The sequence below is a fragment of the Macrotis lagotis genome, chromosome 1 (assembly GCF_037893015.1).
Source record: "Macrotis lagotis isolate mMagLag1 chromosome 1, bilby.v1.9.chrom.fasta, whole genome shotgun sequence".
NCBI classification, from domain to species: Eukaryota; Metazoa; Chordata; class Mammalia; order Peramelemorphia; family Peramelidae; genus Macrotis; species Macrotis lagotis.
In genome coordinates, this window is record NC_133658.1 from 800,447,732 (window position 1) to 800,459,508 (window position 11,777).

Below are 11,777 nucleotides of genomic sequence, written 5' to 3' on the forward strand. Positions count from 1 at the left end.
AATGTTGAGTTGTCTTCAATATTGCAACGACTGGTTTCTTTTGATTAAAAGCACTACTCTCTTTAACTAATGCAGATAATGAAAAGTTAATTTACAGCTATCCCCAAATGGTATGGGCTCCCTTGAGAGATACGGAGTTCTTTAATACTAGGGATCTTGACAGGAAGTTGTATGACATCCTATCAGGGATGTTATGGAAAGGGTTGCTGCTCAAAGTATCTAGGTCTTCTGAAATTTTTCCTAGGTCTGAGATGGTATGAGTCTGTGATTCATTTCTACTTGTTGTCTCAAAGTGGAATAAGCTTAAGAAAAAAGAAGAAAAAGATAAAGGGTTAGAGGAGGCCATCTGGCTTCCAGTTATAAGACTATGATTGAAGGTGAAAACCACACAGGTTCGAGGTATCTTAAGTCAAAGGCTCTAGGGATGCAGGAGGATAAAAGCTACAATTCCCACTGAGCAAGGTCAATACTATATATCTAAGTCTGGAATTATGCATTCTCCAACCTTGGTCACTCCCACTGATAGGAAGCCAGTTTCATTGAGGGAGAATCTTAATATAATTTTCTTTCTTAAACTGAGTTGAAGTCTGCTCCCTTGTTCTTTTTCCCCAAACCAAAAAGAACTCTTTTCTTTTCTAGAATCAAAACACCTAGTTTCACAATCAGCTTCCTATGCTATGGTTTTCAGTCCTTTCTCAAAACTGTCCCCACTTCTCTGAATTCTCTTTGAATGTCAGTGTATTTCTGAAAACAATGTACTAAAATGGACACAATACTCTAGATAGCTAAGATGAAGTTAGTTTTGGGGGCCATCATTTCATATTTCATATTACTGATTTATATTGAGCATGAAATCCAATAAAAACTCCACATCACTTTCACATCTCCCATTCCATATATATCCTATTTATTTTTTCGAACCCTAGCACAGGATTTTATACCTAACCCCATTGAATTTCATCTAGTTAGACTAAACTCAGTATTCGGGTTGTCCAAATCTTTTTGGATTCAAATTTCATCTTCTAACATATTTATTACTCATCTTAGTATCACTGGAAATTTGTTAAACCTACCATTTATGCTTTTATCCAACCCTTTTTATAAATTTAAAGTGCTGAAGGAACATTTCACTAAAATTTTTCCTCTAAGTTGACACCAACCCATTAATGGTTACTTTTTGGGTTCAGTCACTGACTATACTATCATTCAACCCCATCTCTATCTTATGAAATCCAATTAATTTCTTTGTGACTATGGCAGTCTCTAAATGTATCAAATTTATTATTTTTTGTTCTATAATCACATTCCCCTGTTGTTCATTCAGGTCAATGACATGTTAAGGCATTCTGCTAGACCCTAGAAATACAAAAACAAAACAGCCCCTACACTGAAGGAATGTATATTCTCCCAGGGGGATAAAACATATTCACAAATAATTATAGAATGGAAAAGAATTAAGAATGGGGAGAGTACTGATAGCTGGAGGAATCAGAGAAGGCTTAGCAACAGAAACTGTACCTTCACCTCAAATATGAAAATTAAGAGGAAGTATATTGCAGTTATGGGCATGATCTTATAAATTCATAGGGGCAAAAGACAAAGTAACATGCTTAGGGAATAACTGATATTCAATTTCACCGGAATATAGGATTTGTTAAGGATAATTGCCATAGGAAGTAAGGTTGAAAGGTGGGACTGAGGAATAGGTGTAGCCAGATTGAGGAGAGTTTTCAACGCCAAGCTGAGTTTATATTTTATCCTAAAGGCCATAGGAAGCCATTGAAAGAAATGAATGGGACCACATTTAGAGTCAAAGACCCCCTCTTTCAGATTAATGAAGGCCTAGCTAACATGGAAATCACAGAATCATACACTATCAGGGCTAAAAGACTCTTAGAAGTCACCAAGTTAAATTCCCTCATTTTAGAGATAGAGAAACTGAGGACATAAAGTGATATCATTTGAATCAAAGGTTATACTCGATTATCTTCCTCCATTAGATTGTAAGCATCTTGAGAGCAAGAATTGTCTTGTTTGTTTTGGATTTATATCCCCAATGCCTAACCTGATGACTGGCTGAAGTAGGTACTTAATAAATGTTTATTGACTATTATTGGCTATCAACACATACATCAGTGAAAAGAGACTGAAAACCAAGTCTTCTTTCTCTCAATCTAGTTCTCACCTTCACAGCAGCTAGAGAAATAGCAACCAAGCCAAATCTGGCTCAGCCCATAGTATTGATTACTATTAATATTAATGATACAAATTACCCCAAATAGTGCAGTATTTTCTTGTTAACATTGTTAACAACATTTTTATGTTAACATTTCCTGTGAGGTAGGTGATTGTATGAATCTTGTGTCCATTTTAAAGATAAGGAAACTGAGACATAAAGCACTGAATAAACACCAGTGAGGCAGTCTTGGGACACTAGCAATCTGGATTGCTGTGCTTGTTTGTGTGTGTGTGTGTGTGTGTGTGTGTGTGTGTGTGTGTGTCTGTGTGTCTGTGTGTCTGTGTGTCTGTGTGTATGTGTGTGAAACCTGGGGAAATCATTGAATCTCCCAGTTTCCAGGTTCTCTTCTAAGGCTATAGATGGGGATCAGATGTTGTTCTACATTGGCAGAGGAACTTCCTCATTGGAAGTGTCCTAGACCAATGAAATAAGTCTGGTCCAAAAATAAAAAAGTTATCATTCACCCAAATGATGTCCCAAAGAGTCTTGACTCTTCCCTTTCTATGTCTACTATTTTGGGCCACATTCAGTATGGTTCTGGGGTTAAGGTTGCTATTTCCATTCACAAAGACTCCTCAGAAAGCAAAGCAGCCTCTACATACATGCACAGACCATGCACACTCATTTATTCATATACACATATACTCACACACACACATACACACCAAACACATCATACATATATCCACATATACACACCCATCCATACCCATATGCCTTCGCATACCGTTATACATACACATCCATGCGCGTGTGCACACACACACACACACACACACAAACACTCACACACACTGATGTCCACCCATACACAAGCACATATCCATACTCACACATACACAACCACACCCACAGATACACAAACCCATTCCAGCTGCTGAAAATTGACTAGTAAGAGTTAAAGTCATATATAGACCTTAGCTCTGGTACTTTTTCTCCCTTGCCTGGCAGCCCTAAGACTCATTAATACTCTTTCCTTCTCTGCTGAGGTCAGTGTGCAGCATCTGTTACCATGGGAACACTCTCTCCTCCCTATCCTTCCCGTCTCTCTAGTCTTTACCCCCCTTAAAATGAGATTTCTCTGAGGTCTGGACTTGCTCATTCTGACCAGGGGCTTTTGGAGAGCAGTACCTTGTCTCCTGAAGTCATGGGCTTGCTAAGAGCAAGAACTCCTTCTCTCAAATATGGGACTCCCTGAAATCAATATTTTATCTCTCCCTCAGATGAGGGACTTTAGAGAGACAGTAAGAGGAAGAGTCCAGACACAGCCACAGTGACATAAATATGGGAGTGGTGTTGTGTGTGCATGTGTGTGTGTGTGTGTGTGTGTGTGTGTGTGTGTGTTTTGTTTTTGTTGTTTGGAAGCCCCTTCCTTTTCTCTTTGCCTCATCAATTTCTCTTTTATATTGATCTATGAGGCATCACACCGAGCAGCCTAGACTTCATCTTTCCTGAGCCCTGAAATCTCAACCCACTGCTGCTCCATGATTCAGTCTTGGCAAGCTTGTAATAAGAAGTAATCTCTTAATTATGCTCATCTCTGCTCAGGGAGCCAGAATTCACTGTGGGTGCCATGGCCAAATAGATGCTAACTGGTTGAGGTCAAGTAGGGAAGGATCCTTGGAGGACCCAAGTTTTGTTGTGTTTTGTTTGTAAATTAGAAGATAGAAGGAATGGAGTGGTTGGTGCTTGTGGCATCTTGGAGCCAGGAAACAGAATTCTCCTTCACTAATCAATCAAATATTTATTAAACACTTACTATGTTCTAGGTTGTATTCTATGTGGTACATCTACATGTACAAAAAAATAATAAAACAAGCTGACTTACAAGGAACTTGCATTCTTTTGGGAGATGAAAGGATTTATATAATTGTATAAATTATACCTATAAAATGAATAAATACAAGAATATACGAAGAGGTTAAATACAAGGTAGTTCAGGAGAGATTGCATTAGCAGTTGTTATTGTTCAGTTGATTTTCAGTCGTCTTTCTTTTATAGGTTTTTGCAAGGCAAATGGGGTTAAATGGCTTGCCCAAGGTCACACAGCTAGGTAATTATTAAGTGTCTGAGACCAAATTTGAACTCAGGTACTCTTGGCTCCAGGACCAGTGCTCTATCCACTGTGCCACCTAGCTGCCCCAGTCATTTTATTGACAAATATACTGGAGTGGTTTGAAATTTTCTTCTCAAGTTTACAGATAAGGTGCTAGGGCTAACAGGATTAAGTGACTTGTCCAGGGTAAAAAAAGCTAGTAAGTGTCTGCCACTGGATTTGAACTCATGAAAATGAGTCTTCCTGATTCCAAAGCTAGTTTTATCCACTGTATCAACCTAGCAGTTGGAAGTATTCATAAAAAGCTTCATGCAGAAAATGAGCTGTATCTTAAAGGAATGGAAGGACTCTACAAAGTAGAGAAAGAGAGGGAATGCATGCTAAACATATAGGAAAGCTAGTGCAAATACATAGAAAGGGAGGAATGGTGTGTTGTATATAAGGAACAGCTAGATTCCAAAGTGGAGAAGTAATGCCCAGTGAAGCTTGGAAAGGTAGGTTGGAGTCAGGTTTTATAAGACTTTAAAAAGCAAACAGAGGAGTTCATATTTTATCCTCTAAGAAAATAATGGAGTTTATCAAGTGTAGGAGTAACATGGTCACATCTACCATTAAGAAAAATTACTTAAGCCCCTGTATGTAGGAAAGACTGGTACAGGTTATTGTTCAGTTGATTTTCAGTCGTTTTCTTTTTCTTTTTTTTAGGTTAGGAGGTCAGTTAAGAGGTCATTGCAATTTTTGAGGTACCACCTCACACCTCTCAGACTGGCCAAAATGACCAGAAAGGACAATAATCAATGTTGAAAGGGATATGGGAAATTTGGGACACTAATACATTGTTGGTGGAGCTGTGAACTCATCCAACCTTTCTGGAGAACAGTTTGAAATTACACCCAAAGGGCAACAAAAATGTGCATACCCTTTGATTCAATATACCACTACTGGGTCTATACCCTGAAGAGATGATGAAAAAGGATAAAAACATCACTTGTACAAAAATATTCATAGCAGCCCTGTTTGTGGTAGCAAAGAATTGGAAATTGAGTGAATGTTCATTAATTGGTGAATGGCTTAACAAACTGTGGTATATGTATGTTATGGAACTCTATTGTTCTATTAGAAACCAGGAGGGGTGGGAATTCAGGGAAGCCTGGAGGGATTTGAATGAACTGATGCTGAGCAATATGAGCAGAACCAGAAGAATATTGTACACCCCAACAGCAACATGGGGGCGATGATCAACCTTAATGGACTTGCTCATTCCATCAGTGCAACAATCAGGCACAATTTTGAGATATCTGTGATGGAGAATACCATCTGTAACCAGGGAAAGAATTATGGAGTTTGAAGAGAGACCAAACACTATTACCTTTAATTTAAAAAAAAAATGTTATCTTATTATGTAATTTTGCTATCTCCTATACTTTATTTTTTTCCTTAAGGATATCATTTCTCTCTCATCACATTCAACTTAGATCAATGTATACTATGGAAACAATATAAAGACTAACAGACTGTCTTCTGTAGAGTGAGGGAAGAGAGATTAGGGGAAAAATTATAAAATTCAAATTAAATAAATAAATATTTTTAAAAAGAGGTCATTGCAGTAATGTAGTTGAAAGGGGCAGCTAGGTGGTGCAGTAGATAGAGCACCAGCCCTGGTAGCAGTAGGACTTGAGTTCAAATATGACTTCAGTCAATAATTACCTAGGTGTGTGACCTTGGACAAGTCACTTCACAGCACTGTCTTGCAAAAACCAAATAATAATAATAATCTAGTTGAGAAGTGATGAGGACCCAACAAAGGTGGGAGCCATGGGAATCAAGTCTGAGAAATGATGTGAAGGTAGGAATGGCAAGATCTGGCAATTAATTGTATATGTGAGGGGAGAGAAAATGAGGGACTGTAATAATGCTGTTATGACAAACATGTGACTTCCAAAGTAATAAGACATTTTAGAATAGGGAAAGATTGCATGAAGTACAATAACGATTTCAATTTTGGACATGCTGAGTTTATAATATCTCCAAGACTTACATTTTCAATGTCCAAAAGACAATGGGTGATGTAAGACTGATGGAGAGAGACTAGGGCTGAATAGCTGGAGACATACACACATACACATACACACACACACACACACACACACACACACACACACATATCCCTCCTGGATCACTACCTTGTTGTGATAGAGGGATTTGTATATCTCAATTAAATTCCTGGCTATGCCGTGCAGAGTTACCTAAGACAGACAGGTTATAGAGGAGAGTTCTCACAAAAGTTGGTCTATTGAAGAAAGAAATGGCAAGCCATTCTGGTGTTTTGCCAAGAAAACTCTATAGATGCTATTTAAATGATAAAAAATATGACACCCAAAGATGAGCCCCTCAGGTCAGAAAATCTGGTTTGCTATGGCATTGAATAATGCCTCATTTATAATATAATCAGGGAAGATCAATTAACTTCCACAAAAGAACATTTGCTGTGAAGATAGAGTAAGTCAAAAATGCAAACATTTTCTCCCACCATTTTGTGGATACACTCTCCCTTATTTCATCTTGATCTCTAGGGATAGTGGGTGCAAACTTAATTCAGTTGCTACATAAAATTGGTCCCACCAAATTCATATCTAAATGAAGCATTGCTACCAGTTAAGTCCTTGTCTCAACTACCCATGGACTTAGTCCCAAATGTCACTACTTGTTTTTTTTAAATATTTATGTGGAGCTATGCAAAACTTAGATTCTCTCTTGACCTTTCTCACCTCATAAGGTTGGAATCTCCAACCCCTTCACTTAATATAAACTAACACCACACAAAGGCAAAATACTAGGCTTTGACAGTTCATCAGACTCAAAAAGGAGACTATCCAAGCTTCAACCCATGCCATAAGGAAAGAAATCAAACTAATAGTGAACAGAAAATGGCTGAATCTCAGGTTGCCAAGTCTTTTTGAATGTATCTATATTCAATCAAAGAGTATCCAATTTAATGTGTCAACATATGATCATATTTCTTTCCAAGATACTTCTCTTACATGTTATGATTCTACCAGCAGCATCCCCATTTTCTTTAATATTAAAAGTGCTCTATGCATGTCAGACTCAAACACACATCATCATCATCATCTATGTAGAAATAAGAGTTAAGCCCATGGGACCTGATAAGATTATCAAGAAAGGATAAAGAGCAAGAATATAAAAGGACTTAAGAAATAATTTGGGGGTACATCCCCCAAATTAGGGGGGCTGCTACAGGTAATTGAACAAGAAACAAGACTGATAAGAAGTGGTCAGACATGAAAGAAAAGAACCAGTAGAGAATAGGGTCATAAAAATCCAGAGAATATTCAAGAAGAAAGGGTAATCAGTGTCAAATGAGGCAGATAAGATTATTGGCAATTTTGGAGAGCTATTTAAGTTAGGTGATGAAATTGAAGCTAAATTGCAAAGTTAAAGATCAAGGGAGGGAGAGGAAGTGGAACTTTTTTTCAGTTTTCCTGAGAAAGAAAAATTATATATAATAGCATGGAGGGATGATAGGATCTAGTGAAAGTTTTTATTTTAAGGAAGCAGAAGGAAACAGTGGGTAGGGAGACATTGAAGATATTGGAGGGATTATTGAAGATTCACTTCTCTGGAGAAGACAGGAGAGGATGGAATCAAGAGTAGATATAAAGGGACAGCTAGGTGGTGCAGTGGATGGAGCACCAGCCCTGGAGTCAGGAGGATCTGAGTTCAAATGAAGCCTCAGACACTTAATAATTGCCTAGATATGTGACTCTGGGCAAGTCACTTGACCCCATTGCCTTAAAATGAATTTAAAAAATTAAAAGAAGAGAATATGTAGAGTGGTTGACTTTGATAAGGAAAAGGACCAACTCTTGGTCAAAGATTGGAAGGAGAAGAGAGTGGAACATCAAGAAATTTTTATATGAAGAGAATGAGAAAAAACAAGGGCTTTTATCAACTGACTCAATTTTCTCAGTAAAATAACAGGGAAGGGTGCCAGTTTAGTTGACAATTGTGATATGGAAGAATTCACAGGAAAGAAAAGATTTGTCATAGTTTCCCTGTAGAGTCAGATAAGGAATCATTTAGGGAGGAATAAAAAAAGCCATCTTGCTGCACTGAAGGCCCAATTAAAGGTGAAAAACATGAATTTCTAACTTAGCCAATCAGCATAGTTGCAAGATTCCTCTAGATGGATTCATTAGCTCGTGAGTAGGAGCAGAAGAGATAGATGATGAAAGTATTTGAAGGTTTAGGTTTGGCAAGAGATGTGGTTCAGTAGAACTAGGGGACAAGGGACAGACTAGAGCTGAAACATCTTTCTATCAGGTTGATACTGGAGATGGAGAAAAGTGAAATTAGAACTAAGATAATGACCTGAAAAGTGGGATGGAGGAAATGAAGGATTTGGGAAATCAAGAACAGCATGGTCTAGAATGGCTGAGGCATAAGAAGAAGTAGATGATAAGATGTTATGATAAGGTAGGAAAATGTCAGAACATTCAATTAAGAAAATGCAACAGTTAAGGCTGATAGTTAAATCTATAATGTGAGCATAGTGCATGGTGTTGAGGTGAAGGACAGGAATAGGTCATTAGACTTAAGGAACCTGAGGAATTGGGAGGTTAAACAGTTTGAAGTAGCATTCATGTGAGTGTTTGAGGACTAAGGACAGGACTTTTGGTGGAAAAAAAAGATGGTGTGCCAGGGATTAAACTCCTTGGAGAGAGAGAGAGAGAGAGAGAGAGAGAGAGAGAGAGAGAGAGAGAGAGAGAGAGAAGATCTGGGGTCAGTATATTGTAGTCATCATAATTTGTATTGGGTGGAAATTTTCTTTTAAGTGAACTTCAGAATAGAAGGAAAAGGAAAGGTTGTTGAGTGAAAGGGGTAGAATATGGAAGGGCCAACTTCTTAATCCAACTTCTCCAGAAGTTTGAAGAGTTTGAGGAGATGGAGTAGGGAGGCAGAAAAGGAGGTACAGAGCTAGATGGGATAGCCCTGATTACAGTGTCAACCCGGAGAAGAAAAGTTTGAGTGAGGATGGAAGAGAATGAGATAAAAAGGTCCAAGATAAAAGAAATTTCTTTACTAGGGAATAGGAGCTCCAGAGGGTAAGTAGAATGGGTATACAGAGTGAAAAAAAGGACAGGGGTGTGATTAGATTAGGAAGGATGACAGTGGAATCATGGAAAGATAAACCAAAAACTAATTGGAAACTAAATAACTTAAATTTAAATAATGGGGTAGATCAGACAGCAAATAATAGAAATAATCAGTAATTATATCCAAGGAAATGATGCTAATGAGACATCATACCAAAATTTATGGGATGCAGCCAAGGCAATTTTAAGGGAGAATTTTATATCTCTAAATGCATATATGAATGAAATAAAGAAAGAAGAGATCAATGAATTGGGTATGCAACTAAAAAGCTAGGGAAAAAGAACAAAGTAAAGATTCCCAATTAAATACCAAATTAGAAATTCTGAAAATCAAGGGAGAGATTAATAAAAATGAAAGCAAGAAAACCATTGATCTTATGAATAAAATTAAGAGCTGGTTTTATGAAAAAGTCAATAAAATAGACAAATCTTTGGTTACTCTGATTTTAAAAAAAAGAAAGAAGATAACGTAATTACCAGTATCAAAAATGAAAAGGATAAATTAACTACCAATGAGGAGGAAATTAAAGAGATAATTTGGAGTTACTTTGCTGAGCTGTATGCCAATAAATTGGATAATCTGAGTGAAATGGAAGAATACAAAAACACAAACTACCAGGATTAAGAGAAGAGGAAATAAATTATTTAAATAACCCCATTTCAGAAAAAGAAATTGAAGAAACCTTCAATAAACTCCCTAAGAAAAAGTCTCCAGGTCCAGATGGATTTACAATTGAATTCTATCAAACATTTAAGGAACAATTAATTCCTATTCAATACAACTATTTTAAAAAAGAAAGAAAAGAAGGTCTGTCAAATTGCTTTTATGACGCCAACATAGTGATTCAAAACAAAGAAAATTACAGTCCAATATCCCTAATGAATATTAATGCAAAAATCTTAAATAAAATTTTAGGAAGAAGACAACAAAAGTTATTACTAGGATAATACACCATGATCAGGTAGGATTTATACCAGGTAGGCAGGGATGATTCAATATTAGGAAAACACTTGACATAATTGTACATATCAATAGTAAAACCAACAGAAAGCATATGATTATCTCAACTGAATGCTGAAAAGGCCTTTGATATAATACAACATCCATTCCTATTAAAAACTCTAGAAAGTTTAGGAATCAATTCCTTAAACTAATAAATAGTACCTACCTAAAACACTCCAGTGAATATTATATGTAATGGGAATAAACTCAGAACATTTCCAATAAAATCAAGGGTGAAGCAAGGATGCCCATTATCACCATTACTATTCAATATAGTATTAGAAATGCTAGCAATAGCAATAAAAGAAGAAAAAGAAATTGAAGGAATCTTAATTGGCAATGAGAAAGCAAAACTTTCACTCTTTGCAGATGATGATGATATATACTTAGAGAACTCAAGAAAATCATCTAAAAACTCCTTGAAACAATTAACAAATTCAGAAAAGTAGCAGGATATAAAATAAACCCACATAAATCATCAACATTCCAATATATGAACAACAAAGCCAACAAGAGATAGAAAGTAACTATAGACAATATTAAATACTTGGGAATCTACTACCCAAGACAAACTCAGAAATTGGATGAACACAATTATAAAGCACTTCTCACCCAAATAAAGTCAGATCTAAATAATAGGAAAAATGTCAATTTCCCAAGGTTAGGTTGAGTAATATAAAAATGACAATTCTACCCAAATTAAATTACTTATTTAGTACCACACCAATCAAACTACCAAATAACTATTTTACTGAACTAGAAAAAATAATAACAAAATTCATCTGGAGCAACAAAAGGTCAAAAATAACAAGGAAAATGATAGTAACTAATATATATGTATATATATATATATATATATTATATATATATATGAAGGTGGCCTAGCTCTACCAGATCTAAAACTGTATTATTAAAAAGCAGTCATCAAAATTGCCTGCTACTGGTTAAGAAATAGAGTAATGGATCAATGGATTAGAATAGGTTCAAAAGAAACTGCAGTAAATGACTACAGCATTCAACTGTTTGACAAACCCAAAGACAACAGCTTCTGGGATAAGAACTCACTATTTGACAAAAATTACTGAGAAAACTAGAAAACAGTGTAGTAAAAACTAACCATAGATCCATATCTCACACCCTATACCAAAATAAGGTCAAAATGGGTACAGGATTTAGACATAAAGGGCAACACCATAGATAAATCAATAGACCAAGAAATAATTTATCTATTAGATGTATGGAAAGTGGTTATATTTATGACAAACAAGAATTAAAGTATATTATAAACTGAAAAATGAATGA